The sequence below is a fragment of the Wyeomyia smithii genome, chromosome 2, assembly GCF_029784165.1.
Source record: "Wyeomyia smithii strain HCP4-BCI-WySm-NY-G18 chromosome 2, ASM2978416v1, whole genome shotgun sequence".
NCBI classification, from domain to species: domain Eukaryota; kingdom Metazoa; phylum Arthropoda; class Insecta; order Diptera; family Culicidae; genus Wyeomyia; species Wyeomyia smithii.
In genome coordinates this window covers 88395920-88414839 of record NC_073695.1, presented here as the reverse complement: position 1 = coordinate 88414839, position 18920 = coordinate 88395920, and the positions used below count along the sequence as shown (strand labels likewise).

The 18920-nt window shown below is 39.3% G+C and overlaps 1 protein-coding gene across 11 annotated transcripts in view; it reads left to right on the top strand.

The window, feature by feature from the left end:
- Positions 1–6286: 6286 nt before the first annotated feature.
- Positions 6287–18920, top strand: part of LOC129725472 (potassium voltage-gated channel protein Shal) — a 520683-nt gene continuing 508049 nt past the window's right edge. For 4 of the 11 annotated variants that reach the window (XR_008728092.1, XM_055681357.1, XM_055681358.1 and 1 more), the window contains exon 1: positions 7871–8378. The gene's annotated coding sequence lies outside the window, so the exon portion shown is untranslated. Of the gene's footprint in view, positions 6633–7448; positions 8379–18920 lie in introns of those variants that run through there. The other 7 variants (XM_055681351.1, XM_055681350.1, XM_055681348.1 and 4 more) reach the window with 7 other exon arrangements.

Here is an 18920-nt window from a genome sequence, read left to right as displayed (position 1 = left end):
AACTGCCAGGGGCTTTGGCAGAGATACTATCGAGCTTTTGACGCACAATAAATAATCTTTTCCAAACAGCAGTGTTTAACGAAAAAGTATATGTTATTTAAACTCTGCATCCCAGCGCAGCACCTGAGCACCACCTCGGCACTCATTTTGAAAGTTCTCATTCCCCGCCATGCTGGCAGCTTTCGGTTGGATGTTCCGCTCGCAGTTTGTACTTTTCGTTGGCAGTTTACTTACGACCGTCGACAGCAACACATTCTCCCTAGCGTTAGTTCGTCCACAGTCGACAGGGAATCTCGTTTGCTTTCAGCCGAAAAGTGTAGGAATGCGATATCTCTGGGATCAGCACTAGAGAGGAGCAGGAGAAGTCGCTCCGATTATGTTTCTACTGCTTTTCGTCCCAGAAGTATGTTTTTCGCTATGTTGAAGTATTTGCCTGCGCGATTCCCATCGCACACGTGTACGTAGCACGCGGGAGCGATAATTGAGCAAGGCTAGAGGCGAGAGAAAGAGCGCAGCGGAGATCCGAGGATCAGATGTTTCATGGTGTGAGCAATGTTTGTAAGCTCAGAGAAGCTGACAGGGAGAGCGGGAGAACACTGCCTTTGGGACTTCTTGAACCCGCGTAATATGAAAGACGTATGATGTTTACCTACCAACAGATTCTCACAGCACTCATTTTCCGAACAGTGGGACGATCACTCACAATCCGGTGGGTGGCAGCGGAGGCGAGATTAAAAATGCATCACCCGGCGTAACCGAGTTTTGTTTTCTTAAACAAAAAAACGCACGCTGTCATGCTGTTTGAAAAATACGATCATATCTTTGGTATGCAGCGTTTGATGAATGGTGTGAATATGAAGCCACGTATCGTTTTGATCTTAATATGAAACATTTTTAAAAACCTTATCTGCGTAAACTATAGGCAGGGTTAAAACTCATTTCAAATTTTAGGTTTTTTTTTCATTTGAGAATGCTGACGCACCATTATTTCCCAGAAGACCATAGTCCTATGATGGTTTCTTGTGAAATGAAGCATATCAAGTTGAAATAAAAAAAGTTTATGATTTTTAATATCATCCACATGTTAAAATGATGGATATTTATTGCATTTTTACGAGCTTTTAAAACTCCTGAGTCGCACTTCCTCCTATCTAAGCATGTTCATGCTTTTCTCGGTGTTGCAGGTACACGAATGCATTTTGGCTGGAGTTATTTTTTGAATTTACTATTGCAAAACAAAAAATTGATACTAGTTGCATGAATCGATGGAAACGCTATAATTGGTATTAACTATGCGTCTCCTTCACAACGCAGTGGATATAGACGTCGTATCTCGAATTATTTAGATCGAAGTCTGAAACGAAGAAAATATAATTTTTCTAAATCATCCCGGAAAAGGTTCATAAAAATTATACATTCATAAAATATCCGAAATCTCGATGAGAAATGTTATCAATCGTATTTGCTGAAATATGGTTTTTATTATTTTCTTTTTGTTGGATTCCCAGTGAATTGAGGTTAACAGTTACACAGCTATAAAATAATGCCAAAATTTATGTTAAATTGCATATAAAGAACTCCCAGATGGTTTCGAGGTACAATACTGGCCTAACAAGCCAGTCGTCGTAGGTTCGAGTCTCGGCTCGGGAGAGACTGTTAGTGTCAGTAGGATCGTAGCGCTATCCCCGCAATTGTCCTTTACACTAAACAGTCGGCTGCGAAATCTGTGTATAAATAAACAGAAGGTCAAATTCCGAATCAGAATATAGCACCAAGGCTTTACTTTGCATATAAAGAATTGTCTCCATCGCTTATGATAGAAAATTCCATAATATTCAACGCAAATTTAACCCATTTCCGGTGGTTGGAAATCAATTTACATTTCAATTCTGAGTTGTCTGCCGAAAGTGTTTGAAAGCCTTATCCATGACTCGCTTCACCCGAAGGTTCATCATATTATTTCAGAGTGGCAACACGGGTTCATGAAAAAACGCTCGACTGTCACCAACATGATGGCCTTTGTTTCTGCTGTGACGAGAGCACTCGAGAAACGCCAGCAAATCGATACCGTTCATGTTGATTTTGCTAAAGCCTTCGATACTGTGCCGCATATCTTGATGGTCAAGAAGCTTAAAAAAATGGGATTTCCTGTGTGGTTGACGCGGTGAATACTCCCAAGTAACAATTCTATAGCTACTTGGTTCTCTAACGGTTTTATCACAGCAATGGTTTTATGGCCATTAAACCCGTTGCCAAAAATAGCAAGTCGTAATGAACACTGATAGCTGTCAATAAAACTCTAATAAAACTTACAATAAAACTGGCAAGCGTCAATGCGATTTTGCTTTATTATTGGTTTTATTATTACTATCTATTGCCCCATAAAACCACACCAGCTTGCTGTCATATAACATAGAAACCAGTTTTATTGCGGCCATTCAAAATCTAAAAACTACTAGTTGGCTATGAAAATATCTCATAAAATTGTAATAAGTGCCCAGTTTTAACCTGTCAAACTTGTAAAAAAATATATGCAGGCAATGATATACATACACTCGACTCGATCAAACTGACGATTTCCAGTCTGGATGCGTCTCTGGATATCGTTATTGGTGTTTTTGTCGGCGGTCATCAAGTGACCCTAAATAAACGAACTCGTCTACCACATCAAGCCCACCGCCGTCTAAAGGGACTTGAATTGGAGGCTGATGTTGTTCTCCTTGGGGCCTTTCGCTCGCATTTATTTCGTTTTCGACACATTTATTCGCAGTCCGATTCGTCCAGCTTCGGTTTTCAGTCGGACGTAGGTTTGCTCGCCGTTGCAAAGTTACATGTTATGATGTCAAAGCCATCCGCGGAACCCAGAAGTTGAACATACCTTGTAAAAATCGTGCCCCTCGTGTCGATGACCACCTTTCGGATCACACCCGCAAGGGCGAGGTGAACAGGAAAATTAACCATTAGAAAATTAACCATCGATAAAAAGGGGCTCGAGAGTATCCCCGAAACACGCACATAGCACATCACTTGCGCCATGGTGGCCTTGTTCAGTCGAGTCAGTTTATCCGGAAATCCGTTGTCGCGCATGATCTGTCATAGCTGTTCTCGATCGACTGTATCATAGGCCGCCGTGAAGGCGATGAATATATTATGTGAAGGCACGCTGTACTCGCGACATTTCTGTTAGATCTGTCGAATCGATAACATCTGGTCCGCGGTGGCAGGGGCTCCCATGAAACCCGCCTCAAACTGATCCACGAACCTCCTAGTTAAAGGTGGTAGACGACGGAACAGGATCTCAGAGTAATTTTTAGATGGCATTGATTAGCGAGATACCGCGGAAGTTGTGACACTACAGCTTGTTGCCGTTCTTGTAGGTGGGGCAAACGACTCCCTCCATCCACACCTTTCTACCATGTTTAAAGAGCTCATTGGGCAATTCGTCTTTGTCTGCGGGTTGTTGTTCTTCAGCTTCTCGATCTCACAGAGAACTTCATGAACATCGGGGGTCTGTTCCTGCTCCGCTTCTGTTTACTGTGCTGGCTATTCAGGTGTCCATCGATGTACTTCTTCCACCTGTTGACCAACTCGTTGGCATCCGTGAGAAGGTTCCCATCCGCGTCGTTGCTCATGTCGGATTGCGGCACATAATCTCTGCGAGACTGGTTTATCTTCTCATAGAGCTTCCGTATATCACTGGCACGGTACAGCTGCTCCAGCTCCTCATGTCCACGATCTTCTCACTGGTGCTTCTTTCGTCTGCGAATCATGGTCATGTCGTTCTGTGCCCGTTTATAATTGGCCTTGTTCTCTCTCGTTGACCTGCATAGGTATATCGCCCTTATGGTCTCCCCGATAGCTGTGCGAATGCCGCGTGGTATACAGTCGACAGTTTTGAGCACAAACTTACCGCAACTAGGTAGTGGTCCGAGCCAATATCCGCACCGTGATTGGTGCGCACGTTTGTAATGTATGAGAAGAACCGGCCGTCGAAGAGAACATCAATTTGGATTTGGAATTTGGATTTCGAGGAAAAAAAAGGTACTTCGGACTGCCAGTCCTCGGAAAGCTGCGAAGTTGACGCATCGCTGGCCTTTGTCGTTTGTCACGGTATGCAGGCTGTGTGGGCTGATCACCGGCTTGTATATGTTCTCCCTACCGGTCTGAGTGTTCATGTCCCCGACGACGATCTTGATGTCTCTACGCAAGCAACTAACGTAGAGTTTCTCCAGCTATGCGTAGAACGCTTTTTTCTCCACATCGGGTCTTTCTTCGTGAGGGCAGTGTACATTAAGGATAGTGTAGTTGAACAACCGGTCTTTTATTTTCAACAAACACAACCTGTCACTGTTCGTCCGCAAGTTGGTCACACGACTCTGCATCCTGCTTGGCCCTATAACCCGGTATCCAACTTATTGGTTGTGTCGCCGCTCTGGTAGTACTGTGCCCTGCGACCACGAATCCTCCACACCTTCTCTCTTTTCCGGCAAAGCTCCTGGAGCGTAACGATGTCGAAGTGGCGGGGTTCTAGCTGATCCAGCAGAAACCGGTCTCCACCCGTGGTGTTCAGCGATCTACAGTTCTATGTACCGAGCTTCCAATCATCGTCCTTATTTCGTCGCCTAGGTCGTTGCCGATTGTTCCGGTATTCAATTCTTGATTGTTCGTAGTATTTTCACTTCGGCATGCTGCTTCACTAGGGCTGCGGATGCCTTGTCTCGCGACGGGGCTGCCGTCTTGAGGGTAGCTGGCGAGGCACCGCATTTCGTAGTTTAGCAGTCCGCTCCGGATCAGCCGCCCCTAACATGGAGAACAGACGCTCAGGCAAGCTGCCCTCTGGGGAGAACAGCTCCCCCTTCCCTGTCAGCATACGACCAAGTTCCCACTGGTTCATCGATTTTCCCTTGGTTGCTCGTATCCCAGTCGGCACTACGTGGGGGAAGGGACAGGTGTAGCTGGGAACCCTGCTTTTGACCACACTGGGGTCTATTTTATACCAACTAGTACGGGTGTACTACTGGTACGCTCTGCCCAGTTGTTTGGCGACCGCTCCAAACAGGTCTCAAAATCAGGACGGATGGCATCTATAAGCCGAAGGTGCATTGGTTCAAGTTTCATGACCGTAAAAAACTACCAGTTTTTAAAACGTTTTTATAAATGATAAACTGCGACAAGTGCTTCGTCCTATTCAGTCGCGCCAGACGACTTCGACGCCTAAGTATGTACCTATTGTTTCTACCCATGTTCGATTTTCGCAAGGTTTGGTGTTTTGCGGAGGTTTGGGATGCTATCACTATGAGAATTTGCACGCAAGATTTCTTGAGTGCGGTGACAGATCCTTTCATACCATTTCTTCCTAATTCATGAGGGTGAGCAAGAAAGGATGTAAATTTGGTAAATTAAAAAATTCTATTAAAAATTTCTAATAAAAAAATGATTTTTTTTGTTTTTCTTTTCTGAAAACTTTAAATTTTATCAAAGCTTTTGGATGAAAACGCGGGATGGAGATACGTTAGATAATTACTTTAAGGTTAAGTTTAAGAGCAATGTTTTTCAAAGTTTTGAAAAAAAATTTATGTTGATGGTTTTCAATGATTTTGGAAAAATTAAACAAAACTACGGAACGCTGTTGAACTATGGAATTTAATTTATTATTTATACTGTTGACCGACGTTTTGCAGTTTATCTTCGATAACATTTGGAACCTAAAAAAAATGTGAGCGGAACAACTAGAGCTTCTACTACCACATTCATAAGAAATAAACTAGCTGACTCATCGAAGAAGAAAAAACAACTAACTTACGTTGACGGTCGTACTCTTCATTGGGACAAAATGCATAACCTCAGAGATAACAATCTGCAGTTATTCTTCGTGGTGGATACTCGAAGGAGAACAGCTTAACACTCAGCAGATTTGGAAGCGAGCCCACTAGAGGTGTCCATCTTCATGATGATAACGGCTGGGCCGTGTTACGATTGCCACGTTACTTGAGTTCTACGGCTGCTGCCCATTTCTTATTCTCCTTAAACTGCTGTCAAATCTGCTCATGTTCACACGCTCTCCCGCTCTTTATGTGTATTTTCTCTGCCTCTAGCAGTGCGATCGCAATTAGCGAATATCAGCATAAACCGTCGTCTGTAGCAGCTGCCAGCCACCAGTTGGAGACGCAGACCCGCTGCTGGTGAGATTCACGGTGAGAGCATATTACTGGCAGCACGCGTCTGTGTGTGTTGGTGTATTGGTACAGCACAAATTTTTCCCAACGCTTTTCCGAGCAAATTTTCCTCTTTGCACATCAGTTGGTTGGAATTTATGCACCCGTTCGGAATCCTCCGCCGAACAGCGAGAGTGGACTAGCGTTTGACGAACACTGAACAGGACAGAAACTCTACACACAGTGGCTCTAGTGGTGAAAGAGGTTTAGTTTTAGTTGCTTGAAAATTTTCGTTTTGTGTGTTTTCTTCTCGAGTGCAGTAAAGAAATATGATACAACAACGACCGACTGCGTGCGTTCAAAGAGCATTACTATATAGAACATCGAGTGACACTGCTTGGCAGTGAAGTTGTCAGTAGCAGCAGAACCAACAGGAAGTTCACCTGTTTCCCATCAAAGTATAACAATACTGGCAATGTGAGTGTGTGTGCTGGTGTTGCACTTTCGCTATCCGGGGAACGTTGTGGAATTATCTGTTGAGAAGAAATTATTTGTGGAAAAATTGCTTGAATTTAGTTAATGTAGTCCTGCAGTACTATTTCAGCATCCCGGTGGCTCTCCGTATCCGGGGGTTTTCTCAGCTTGTCTCGTCTCCAATCGTAGCTGGAGCTGGAAGTTATTTCCTGCTCGGTTTGTATTGGTGCTACTGAAAGTCGCTTCCTTCCCGTTGCGATTGCTGATACGGCGACTGAGAGACGTCTGCGGACTTACAACCATCACCAATTTGCCATTCCGTCAGTGTGTGGGCGTTAGTGATAAAGACATTACTACGATGATTTCCCAGCTTAGGTTCAGCGCTAGGAGAGTTATATGAAAGCTGGTTTCGATACTAGTGAATAATTTACTATCATATTGTTGCACAACCAGACACGTACACGTACACACTTTCGCACTGGTTGACGGTTGATGGGTGTGTAGGATGGGGCAATCGTAACCATCTGTCAAGATTTGTCGTCACACCGCACCGGGACTAGCATCAACGTGAAGGTGGAAAATCAATCCTCGGCCCCACCGTTTACTGGCTGCTCCGATTCAAGTGCTGATAAAACCGTCATTAATTCGCTACATAGAGCATTTCTAATGCTCTAGGTTCAACCACCGATCGGAGGGGTAAATGGAAGCTACGGTACAAAATATGGAAATTGCGAGTGTACCATTCTAGACAGGGATTCGGTTGGCAAGTTTTGCGGGTTGGAGCAATAATTTCGAATATATATGTTTTCCTCCCGACAGCAGTGGGGTGAAGCAGGCTGACGAAAAAAATTAAGCAAGTATACATAAGCAATTGAAAGAGAACACCCGGTGAAGGATAAGAGAGCAAAATACAAGAAAAATTTTCCCATACATTTGGATTAGAAGTGGCTTTGTGTTGCTATATTGAGGAAAGCAAGAGAGAGAACGTGTGATCTTGGGTGTAATACAGGAAAAAAAGGCCAAAGAAGCGTAAATTTATAGCCAAGTGAAATAGTGTTTGAATAAAGCTGAAGAAAGATGAGGGAAAATTATAATTGTTATTGATCGGAAGAAGGTGTAGTGAAAGGAGAATAAATTATACGACAGCTCTACAGGAACGGTGCTGGAAGAAAACAGAACGACGAAAAGAAGGTGAAAAGAAGGTTGAGTGTGGCTTGCAAGCGATTTCCCTTTTCGTGGTCGTTCGAGGTCGTGCTAAATAAACATTCATTTGAACGTCGTCGTAGTCGAACCAATCATTTGCGGCTCAAGAAACTGGAAGAACCCACCAGCGAACGGCAGTGCAAGTGACAAGTGAGTAAAAAGCAATTATGTGTTGGTAATACGCACCTTATGGGCACAGTAAAACGTCAACATTGTTGCGAGTTGTGTTAAGAAACTACGAAGGAAATCCCCGGCAAATTTAACCGAGTGATTTTTCCTGTGTATCGTTAAGTCGCTCAGTAAACATAGTGTGTACAAAAACGTAGGCAAAGAAAAACGCGAGATTTTTCCTCCTCTTGAGCACCAATAGGTCGTCATCGCCGCAGTGAGTACAACAGAGTACGGAATTTGAAAAAAAAGAAAACGACTGTCTGTTGGTGGTGTTTGTTAGGGGCTCCCCAGAAAACCAGATTTCTGTACGCGACAGCATCGTACAGGTTTCCATCGGAAGGCGGACTGGCAGGCGCCAGTGTGTGTATCGAAGAGGTGCGTTATGTTAAAAATAAGCGAAGAAAACTCATGCCTTTCTAATAGAATGCTTGGGGTAGCGGTTAGCATAAGAATGATATTAATTATATTCATATACCACCGTGTAGAGCAATAAGAATGGAGTTTGCGAGGGATCTGCTAACACGGTGGGTACGAAAATCCCGAGTCGAATTTATTTTAGGAAAATTACCATGATCGCACATAGCCAGCGGGAAATGTGTTTATCTTTTCGCCACCCATAAATTAATTTGATTCGGCTTTGGTATTGCTTTCATGCTTTGATGCTGATTGTTTGATTCGACCTCCCTCGATCGTCTGTCGGCTGGCTGTCGGTGCTGGGAACTTGACAGCCGGTTGATTTCATCGCAAATGGCTGGTTGGTGGGTGGACAATTCGCATTGGGTGTAGCTACTGCCAAACATCGATTCGAACGCGATTGCATCGCTAGAAACCAATCATTAGCCGAGTTAATCGATGTTGAATGGAATAACGTCTTGATAAAAAACTATGGTTTAAATTACACCAAAGAGTTCAAATGTTATTCATGTGTATCTGTTAATTTTTCCGAGCAATGTCATTAGCATATTTTTCTGCGACCTTCGACTGCAGCTTGCTTGATAAAAATGGCGATTTGGCAAACTACCACAGAAAATTAAATGCACAGACGTTCTAGACGTTAAAAACTTCACCGAACCGAACCAACAGCAATTGTGTTAAGTGTTACAGTTTGAATATATTATCTTGCCCTCATTCTCTGACATAAAAGCTAAAAACCGGGCAATATTCGTCTGATAGCAACACCTAGCATATTCAAGGTTTTTTTGTTTGAAAAGTTTCACAAAAATAAAATGCAGTGAAATATTTTTCTTTTGGTAGTAGTGAAAATACTTTCTTCCATTGTTCTCTAAAATTGTAGCTGCATTATTAGAATAAACTTTAGTGAACAATTGGTGTCAGAGCTTTCGTTTTATCGTTAGATAACACTTGTTTTATAACCGATCATATCAGCGGGAACTTTTGCATTTGTTTGCTGAGTAGAGCTTGAGTGTTTGTTCAGTATCAGTTGTAGTGTGCCATTTTCTGTTCATGATTATTCTGGAATGGTCACCACAACCACTTGTATTTCAAACTCTTCGTAGATATTGCCAACCTTATATTGATTTTTCAATATAAAAACCGAATGAGTGATAAGCAATATGGTTTATCAGAGGGCAAAATAGTGGTATCCAAGACACGACCTCATAGTTGACGTAGGACTACAATAATTTTATATTTTTATTTTGAAGCTATGTTTGATCTGAGCTCGTTTTTCTTTTGTAGTTTGCTTGATTTATTTTAACCAATTTAAACTCAACATCTTCCAAAAGGAAGGTATTTTGGTTCGGGTGGAAATATCAAGTATCTAGGTCGTCAGCCCAAATTCATCAAGCGACACCTCAAACGACTTGGAACTAAAATTAGTTCATTGGTGATTTTTTCTACATTCACAATGGTCCAGAATCGAACGGGGTCCGCCACAATAGATCAAATAACTGATCAGAAAATGTACCCAACAGGAAAAAAAAGGTCCAGAAACCAAAATTAGGAGGAAATTTGGGTCTAGAGTTCTATAACAATGTTTTAGAGAAAAACTTTTTTTTACAAAGTTACTTGAAATTATTGGAGCTATAACATTATAGAACAAGGTTTTCTATCTACAAAAATAAAAAAGTTAGATACTTGATAGAATCGAAAATTTTGGTCACCTTAATTTTTGATACTTTTTCAATAAGCGCTTTTTAATATGTAACAACTTTTCAGAAGAAAGTTTTTCTCTAAAATATTGCTATAGACCTCTAGACCCAAATTTTCCCCTAAATTTGGTTTCTGGACCATTGATTAATACCTTTCATTCTAATACAGCGAATTTTCTTTTATACGCGAAAAGGCAACCTTCTATAAAATATTCAATTGAGTACGATTTAGTAGAAATTAAACTTCCTTCTATATCTATTTGTCTTGTTGAAGTTGGCTCACTCACCGATCACAAAGCGGCAAAGATGTCACATAAATTTTTTTCCTGCAGCTACAAGCTCGTGGAAAAAATATCGATAAAGAATTGCAGTTTAAGTAGAAAATGTATATTCACAGAAAATTTGAAATTGACATAGAATTTTATGAACATGTTTACATTGAATTCAGGTCAATTTAAACATTTTATCAGTATACAGAATCAATCAGAAAAAATTTGATCAGTTTCAAGATACCAAAGAACAACGAAGATACCATATTTGAAAGTTATATGTCTGTAATCTTCGAAAATAAACTAGGCTAGAGTGATGCACAACATTAGCCTCAGCAATTAATGTTTGCATAGCGTTGTTCAATTACAAGTAAGGTTATGGAAAGTAATATTTTCTTGCAAATGCTAATTCAAAAAAATTTCAATTGAAAAATACAAATACTAATGTCGGAACTCTAATATCAAGATGGAATGAATTTGGTTCTTCTTCTATACCACCACCGCGGGATGCAACTAGTATTGTCATATTGGACTAAATTCATTTAGCTAGTAAAATATATTCATCAGTACAGCTCGTTTAACTACCTGTTCTAAGATCTGTACGGAGCATTTTGGTTTTCTATTGTCTTTTAAATACCCTATATTCAGTTATTTAAATAAATCTGCAAAAAGCAGAGTGTAGAGTTCAAAAATAAACAACGCATTTTGTTGTCCCCGGCGGCGCAGCGTATTTTGCGGCACCCGAGAAATCATATTGAATTCTGATATTTGCTGCTATACGAAACAAGAAGAAGAAAACAATTCAAACGGCAATTCGATTGTGTTCCACGCCCCACTGTGGGTCAACAGCGGCAATGTAGTTTTTACTTGGCTTGACTGCACGAAAATAAATATCGAGTTTTTCTGCACCGATAGACGACGAGTAACCAGCGCTCTGTTGATACATTGCTCGGTGCAGTACTGTTGCCTGTATCATCATATTCTCCTTCAAGACATCAGTTTTATTAACGTTAACATATTTGTTAACAACAGAACGTAATACTGTCTGATAGTGAAGGTGGTTATCAACTTTCCGGAAATGCTTCACTTTCAAGACATCAAAATAGTCTAGGCGCATGGAAGCTAACATTAGTTGACCTATTGGGACGGGGAGATTCTGTCAAATTTTTTTGCCACTGCTATACAGGATATCTCAGCAGGCAGTTGGTGTCTATTCATGAAGTCTGTACCAGGCGTGCTTGCATGTGATTGGTACATTGTTCGTGAAAACTCGACCTTGAAACTTTTATTCAATTTTCACTGTTTAGCAATGAAGTGATAATGAAAATTGAAGAATCACAAAATTGTCCATCATTTTATCAATCCAGCGACATATTGATTATTGTGATCCATCATGTGGTTACATCAGTATAACCGTTTCAAATCTTTCATTCCAACGTTACATCTTGGTTTTAGTTTTCGCGGAATGTATCTCGATATAGTGCGGTTAGACGTAGTCCTACGTCAAAAAACAATGTTTACTAAAATACTTTTGATCAAAATGAGAATGTGTAAAATTTTTTATTGTTCCCACCTCTTTTGTTCTCAACCCTCTAGTGCCCAAATTAATTTTTAGACGGTTCACGCGCAACATTGCTCGTCACTTACCACGGTGACCAAACCTGCCTTTCCGTCGCAGTCGTGGAGATGCAGAGGTAAACTCGGTCTCCTATAACAACGATTGTGACCAGAGCTACGAAGTTTCGAAACTACTTCAAATATCCAACAGCAATTTCATTCTCTCAGATTGAGGCTGATATTGAGTGCCACCCGTGTCAATTCTTATTGGAAATTTTGTGACACCTCCTTCCTTACAATCTCCTTCTTTACCGTAACGAAAGTGAGGACGTGGCCGGCACCGTTATGGATCTATACAAAGCGGAAGCCACTGAATTGTTGTACATTGAAGATAATGAACTAATGCCAAGTTGCCATAAACGATCTCTGTGCAACTTCACTAGTTCAAATCCATCACGGAGGAGCAGCTACGAAATGTGCGGTCGTCTAGCTTAAGCTTAAGTTCAGTGCCTCCAAAAAATTATGTCATCTACAATAACCTGATTTCTGATTACCTTATTTTAAAGCAACCTAAGGTTCTGTTTCGTTATAATATGAAACTTTTTATGAGTTAATTTGCGAATATTTCCGGAATAATTTTAATGTACTTATTTTTATACTTTTACTTTCATCGAGATAAGTAGCAAAGCAAATTTTAAATTTGATAGTAAACACACATTCTGTTCTGTTTATTGACAGTGCTGTTTTGATTATTGACAATAACGACATGAGAGTTGAGGGATGTGAGTCCCCCAAATTTCACATATTTTATTTAACATCCTTTTATCGAAATGAATTGGAAGAGCAGATATATTATTCAACTTTCGCTTAGTGTATGTGTGAAAACTCGATGCCATCCATCATTTTGCTTGGCAGAATAATACATACAATACATCCTATCAAGGATGGTCCCATTCGTTTACATTTACCATTCGATTACGATTCAAAGTTACAATATTAACGTAAACATTTTCATGATAAGTGAACATTTACTCACAATATTTTTGCAGGTACTTGAAGGCGTTGTAGGTTTAACCTCCACCCACCACCCTCTTGTGTGAAACACGACACAAATGAATTTGGTTCGAATTTTTTTTTTTCATGCACTTCTTTCTCAATCGATTCTGACGAAATTTTGTGACAACTTCTAAACCATAAAATTAACACAAAATACGTTTTTTTTCGAAGGAAAATATTTGTGGTTGGTGTGAATAAAATTCAAAACTGGTATTCGATTGGTCGTGGCAGAAATTTCTTTTCACAAAATTGGTTCAAGTTTATTTAACGTAGAAAAGAATTAGGTACCGTGAACTGGAGTGACTTTGATCACTCTAGCCCTTTTTGCCTTTCTCCTAGAAAGGTATAGCAATCACTTGCAAAACCGAAAGTATAAAAGTGCTCCAAAGGGCCGAATGGAATATATCACTCGACTCAGCTCGACGAGCTGAGCATTTTCTGTATGTGTGTGTGTGTGTGTGTGTGTGTGTGTATGTGCAGATTTTTATTCTCACTCACCTTTCTCAGAGATGGCTGGACCGATTTTCATGAAATTAATTGCAAATGAAAGGTCTTGTTGCCCCATAAGACCCTATTGAATTTCATTGAAATCGGATTTTTAGTTTGGAGGTTATGTATCAAAATGTAAAAACCATGAACATCATTCTCTCGAAAACTACACAACAGATTTCAACAAAATTGAATTCAAATGAACGGGCTACCTTAAAAACCCTTAAATTTTGAATTTTATGAAGATTGAACATACGGTTCAAAAGTTATGAAAAGAAACGTGTTCTGAAGACTGTTTAATCTCACTCATGTTTCTCAGAGATGACTGTACCGATTTTCATAAAATCAGTGTCAATTGGAAGGTCTAGTTGCCTCATAAGACCCTATTAATTTGTTTTGCAATCGGACTATTGCTTTGCCTGTTATGTTTAAAAATGTGAAATCTAGCTATGCAAAGGAACATGTGCCGAAGACTACTTGAACTCACTCACTTTTCTCAGAGATGGCTGACCCGATTTCCACAAAATTAGTGTCAATTGATAAGTCTAGCTGCCTCATAACACCCTATTGAATTTTATTGTAATCGAACTGTAATTTCGTCTGAAATATACCGACTTGTGAAAATCATGAAACTTCATTATCTCAGAAACTACACAATCGATCTGATCAATATTATTATCAGATGAGCGGGCTAGTTAAGGGTTAACTGATGAATTATGATTGAATACGTGGTTTCAAAGTTTGGCTGCCTTATACGTTCCCATTTCATTTGATTATAATTGAACTTTTAAACTTATAAACTATTATAAAGCAACCGTTATGTATAAAATTGGTAATAAAACAAAAATAGTCTATTATCTCCAAAATTACATGACTTATTTGAAAATAACTAGTGTCATACGAACGAGTCATCTCTCAAACTTACAAATAACAAACTTCATAACAATTTGATATGTGGCTCAAATGTTATGGAAAGAAAAGAAATTCAAAAACTATTTAAAACTATACCTGCTTTGATCGATATATGTGGCCTCAACATAATTTAAATGTGGTATCGTACTATTTGAACGTTCCAAATTCATTGATTACTTGCGATGTGTTAAAAGTCTGCAAATGTTCGACAAATCGGCCACAGGATATGATCAAAGTCAAATAACAAATCGTTTGAAATGATTGGTTTTATCGAAGTTACAGCATCCTCGACTTTTGGCTTCTGTACATCGCCTTAATTCTGAATATATTCATATTGGGTGGTATTCGGTCATTATCAGCAGATTTTCTGGCATCAATATGACACCTGAAATACCTATATCGGGAGGTATTTAGTTATTTTATATTGAGTATTATTCGGTCATTCTCGACTGTTCCTAGAAGTTGCCATTTAGCAATTCAAAATGATGCTTGAGGTCAATTGTTAGCTCATTGCATCATTCTGGTTCCAGAGATACTCATATTGGATGGTATTTGGTTATTTTAGACTTTTTTTCACAAACCGGAAGTCGCCATCTTGGATTTTAAAATGGTATTTAAGATAATTTCTGGCCTCTGAGCGTCATTCTAGTTGAATTCTAGTCGATTCGATCATTTTCGGCTGTTTCCCAGGAACCGGAAGTCGCCAACCTAGAATCCAAAATGGGGTCTTTGGTCGATTTCTCTAGATCCTACTCATGTTAGACGGAAATCGGCCATTTTTGGCTGTTTTCCAGAAACCAGAAGTTACCGTCTTACAATTTTAAATGGTATCTGAGGTCAATTTTTAGCTTCTTGCAACATTCTGGCTGCGGAGATACTCATATTGGGTGGTATTTGGTCACTTTGGGCTGTTTTTCAGAAACCGAAATTCGTCATTTTGGACTTTGCCTGTGAAATCAATTTCTTTGCCTGTGAAATGAATTTCTGTCATCTGGGCGTAATTCTGTGTCCGAAAACATTCATATTGAATGGTATTTGGTCATTTCCGGCTGTTCAATGAGAATCGTTAATTTCAGGCTGTTTTCCAGAAACCAGAAGTTGCCATCTTAAAATTCAAAATGCTGTCTGAAGTTGATTGAGCCATAAATCATTACGATTCCAGAAATACCCATATTTGGTGGAATTTGGTCGTTTGCCGCTTTTTTTTTTAACCGGAAGTCGCTATTTTGAATTTCATAACGGCATTTGGAGACAATTTCAGGATTTCGAACGTCATACTGGTTGAAGAAACACTCATATTGGGTGCAATTTGGTCATTTTCAGCTGTTTTTCAGAAACCGGAAGTCGCTATCTTACAATCCAAAATGTTGCCTGAGGTCGATTATCGAACATATTTGTTACCACTAAAAACCTAAATTAATCCACCTAGCGGTCAGACCCAGCCTTTCTCATTCAATTTTTTATTTGTAAAAATAGATTTACATGGACGCTTCAATCCAATAAATGTAGATTCACTCGTTAGGTTCTAAAATATTGATGTTGTAATCTATACTTATAAAAATGCAGTCCGGTCTGTCTGTCTGTCTGATCCATATAGGCTCGTAAACTACCGAACCGATCGACGTGAAAATTTGTATGTAGGGCTTTTTGGTGCCGATAAAGGTTCCTACACTCAAAATATTTTTCACGTTATAACTACCGGAAAAGTTATGTGAATATTTTCCACTGTCATTTTCATGTAGATTTTACGTGATTGTCATTTAAGTTCATCATGAGCTGGTGAGATGATTTATCCTCTGAATCTTATTCAGTAGACATATGCATTTCATGTGAGTTTCACGTAGAATTTAACTACCGGTAAAGTCAAAAGCATTTGATTGTCTGATAGGTTCTACGTTTTATACAACGTATAATTTTCAATTGTGGTTTCCCAAATTCTTGAGAGACTAGGAATAGTTTTCAGAAATTATCCATATATGTCGCACGGGCATGCAAAATCGCCAATTCGTAAAGGAATTAAACGATATACAAAAAGGCAAAATGATATTGCGACATTTGCTGGTGATAATCACTGTTAGCTGCAACTGTTTATGTTCAGGGAATTCCACGCAATTTGAACTGAATCTGTGTGAAATCTCGATGCCGGATTCTCATGGTTTTTCTAAAGCTCACTTATTGGGAAGTCATCGAGGAATTCCTTTTATGTTCGAAGACAACATCAGACAACAGCTTCGCCATTTTGATTTTTGTGTATTTTCCGTGCGTTCACGCGATACTTCATTCTGTTTTACGTTGCCAAGTTGACGTAGATGCTACGTGATAAAACTTAGTATGCATGTGATTTTCACGTAGATGTTATGTTTGTCATATAAATCATGCAAAATGACAGAAAATGAATAAGTACAGGAAATTTCACGTAACAATAACGTGAAAAATATTTTGAGTGTATGATAGTTTGAGACCCCTCCCTCTTCTGGAAGGGAGGGGTCCCATACAAATGAAACATAAATTTCTGCACAACTCAAGAACAAACCAAGCAAATGAAACCGAATTTGGCATGTGGACGTTTTAAGGGTTAATTAATATGTCCATAATAGTTGGATGTAACAAAAATTTGTGCACATCTCGAGAACTAATCAACTAAATGGAACAAAATTTGGCAGGTAAATGTTTTTTTTTGGTAACAAATATGTACATAATGGTTTGACCCCCGACTCCTTCTTCTATAAGGGAGGAATCCCATAAAAATGAAACACAAATTTCGCACAGCTCAAGAACCATTCATGAAAATACAACCAAATTTGGTATGTGAATGTTTTTAGAGGTAACAAATATGTCCATAATGGTTCGACGCCCCTCCCTCTTCCGGAAGTACATGTTTCTTCACAAATTTCTGCACACCTCGCGAACTAATCAACTAGGCTGGTGAATGTTTTTAATGGTAACAAATATGTTCCATAATCGACCTCAGACAACATTTTGGATTGTAAGATGGCAACTTCCGGTTTCTGGAAAACAGCCAAAAATGGCCGATTTCCACCCAATATAATAATATCCGGATCTAGAATAATACACAGAAGCTAAATTCGACCACAGACAGCATTTTAAATTCTAAGGTGGCGACTTCCAGTTTCTGAATACAGCTGAAAATGACCAAATACCACCCAATATGAGTTTTTCTTCAACCATTATCCCGTTCAAAATCCAGAAATTGTCTCCAAATGCCATTATGAAATCCAAAATGGCGACTTCCGGTATCGGAAAAACAGCGGCAAATGACCAAATACCACCCAATATGGGTATTTCCGGAACCGTAATGATGCACTGGAGCCACAAACTGACTTCAGACAACATTTTGAATTGTAAAATGGCAACTTACGGTTTCTGGAAAACAGCCTGAAATGGACGATTCCCATTAAATATGAGTAGAACCAGAAAGATGCACAGAAGCTAAAAATTGATCACAGACACAATCTTGAATTTTAAGATGGTGACTTCCGGTGTCTGGCAAACAGCCGGAAATGACCAAATACCATTCAATATGAATGTTTTCGGAACCAGAATTACGCCCAGATGACAGAAATTGATTTCACAGGCAATTTTAAAGTCCAAAATGACGACTTTCGGCTTCTGAAAAACAGTCCAAAGTGACAAAATATCACCCAATATGAGTTTTTCATTAACCAGTATCCTAAATACAATTTTGAAATTCAAGATGGCGACTACCGGTCTGTGAAAAACAGCCTAAAATAAACAAATACTATCCAATATGAGTATCTCTGGAACCAGAATGATGCATGGAGCTAACGATTGACCTCAGGCACCATTTTGAATTGCTAAATGGCAACTTATAGGCAACAGTCGGAAATGACCGAATAACACTCAATATGGATATTTCCGTAAACGTGATGATGCATAAAAACCAAACATTGACCCTGGACACCATTTTGAATTTAAGGACGACCACTTTTAGTTTCTGGAAAATAACCAAAAATATCTCCCAATATGGGTATTTCCGGTGTCAGATTGATGCCAGAAAGTCTGCTGAAAATGACAGAATACCACCCAATATGAATATATTCAGAATTAAGGCGATGTACAGAAGCCAAAAGATGAGGATATTGTCATTTCGATAAAACCAATCATTTCAAACGGTTTGTTATTTGACTTTGATCATATCCTATGACCGATTCGTCGTGCATTTGCAGACTTTAAACACATTGCAAGGAATCAATGAATTTGGAACGTTCAAAAAGTACGATACCACATTTAAATTATGTTGAGGCCACATATATCGATCAAAGCAGGTATAGTTTTAAATAGTCTTTGAATTTCTCTTCTTTCCATAACTTTTGAGCCACATATCAAATTGTTATGAAGTTTGTTATTTGTAAGTTTGAGAGATGACTCGTTCGTATGACACTAGTTATGTTCAAATAAGTCATGTAATCTTTGAAATAATAGACTTTCGTTGTTTTATTAACAATTTAATACATAACGGTTGCTTAAGTTCGATTATAATC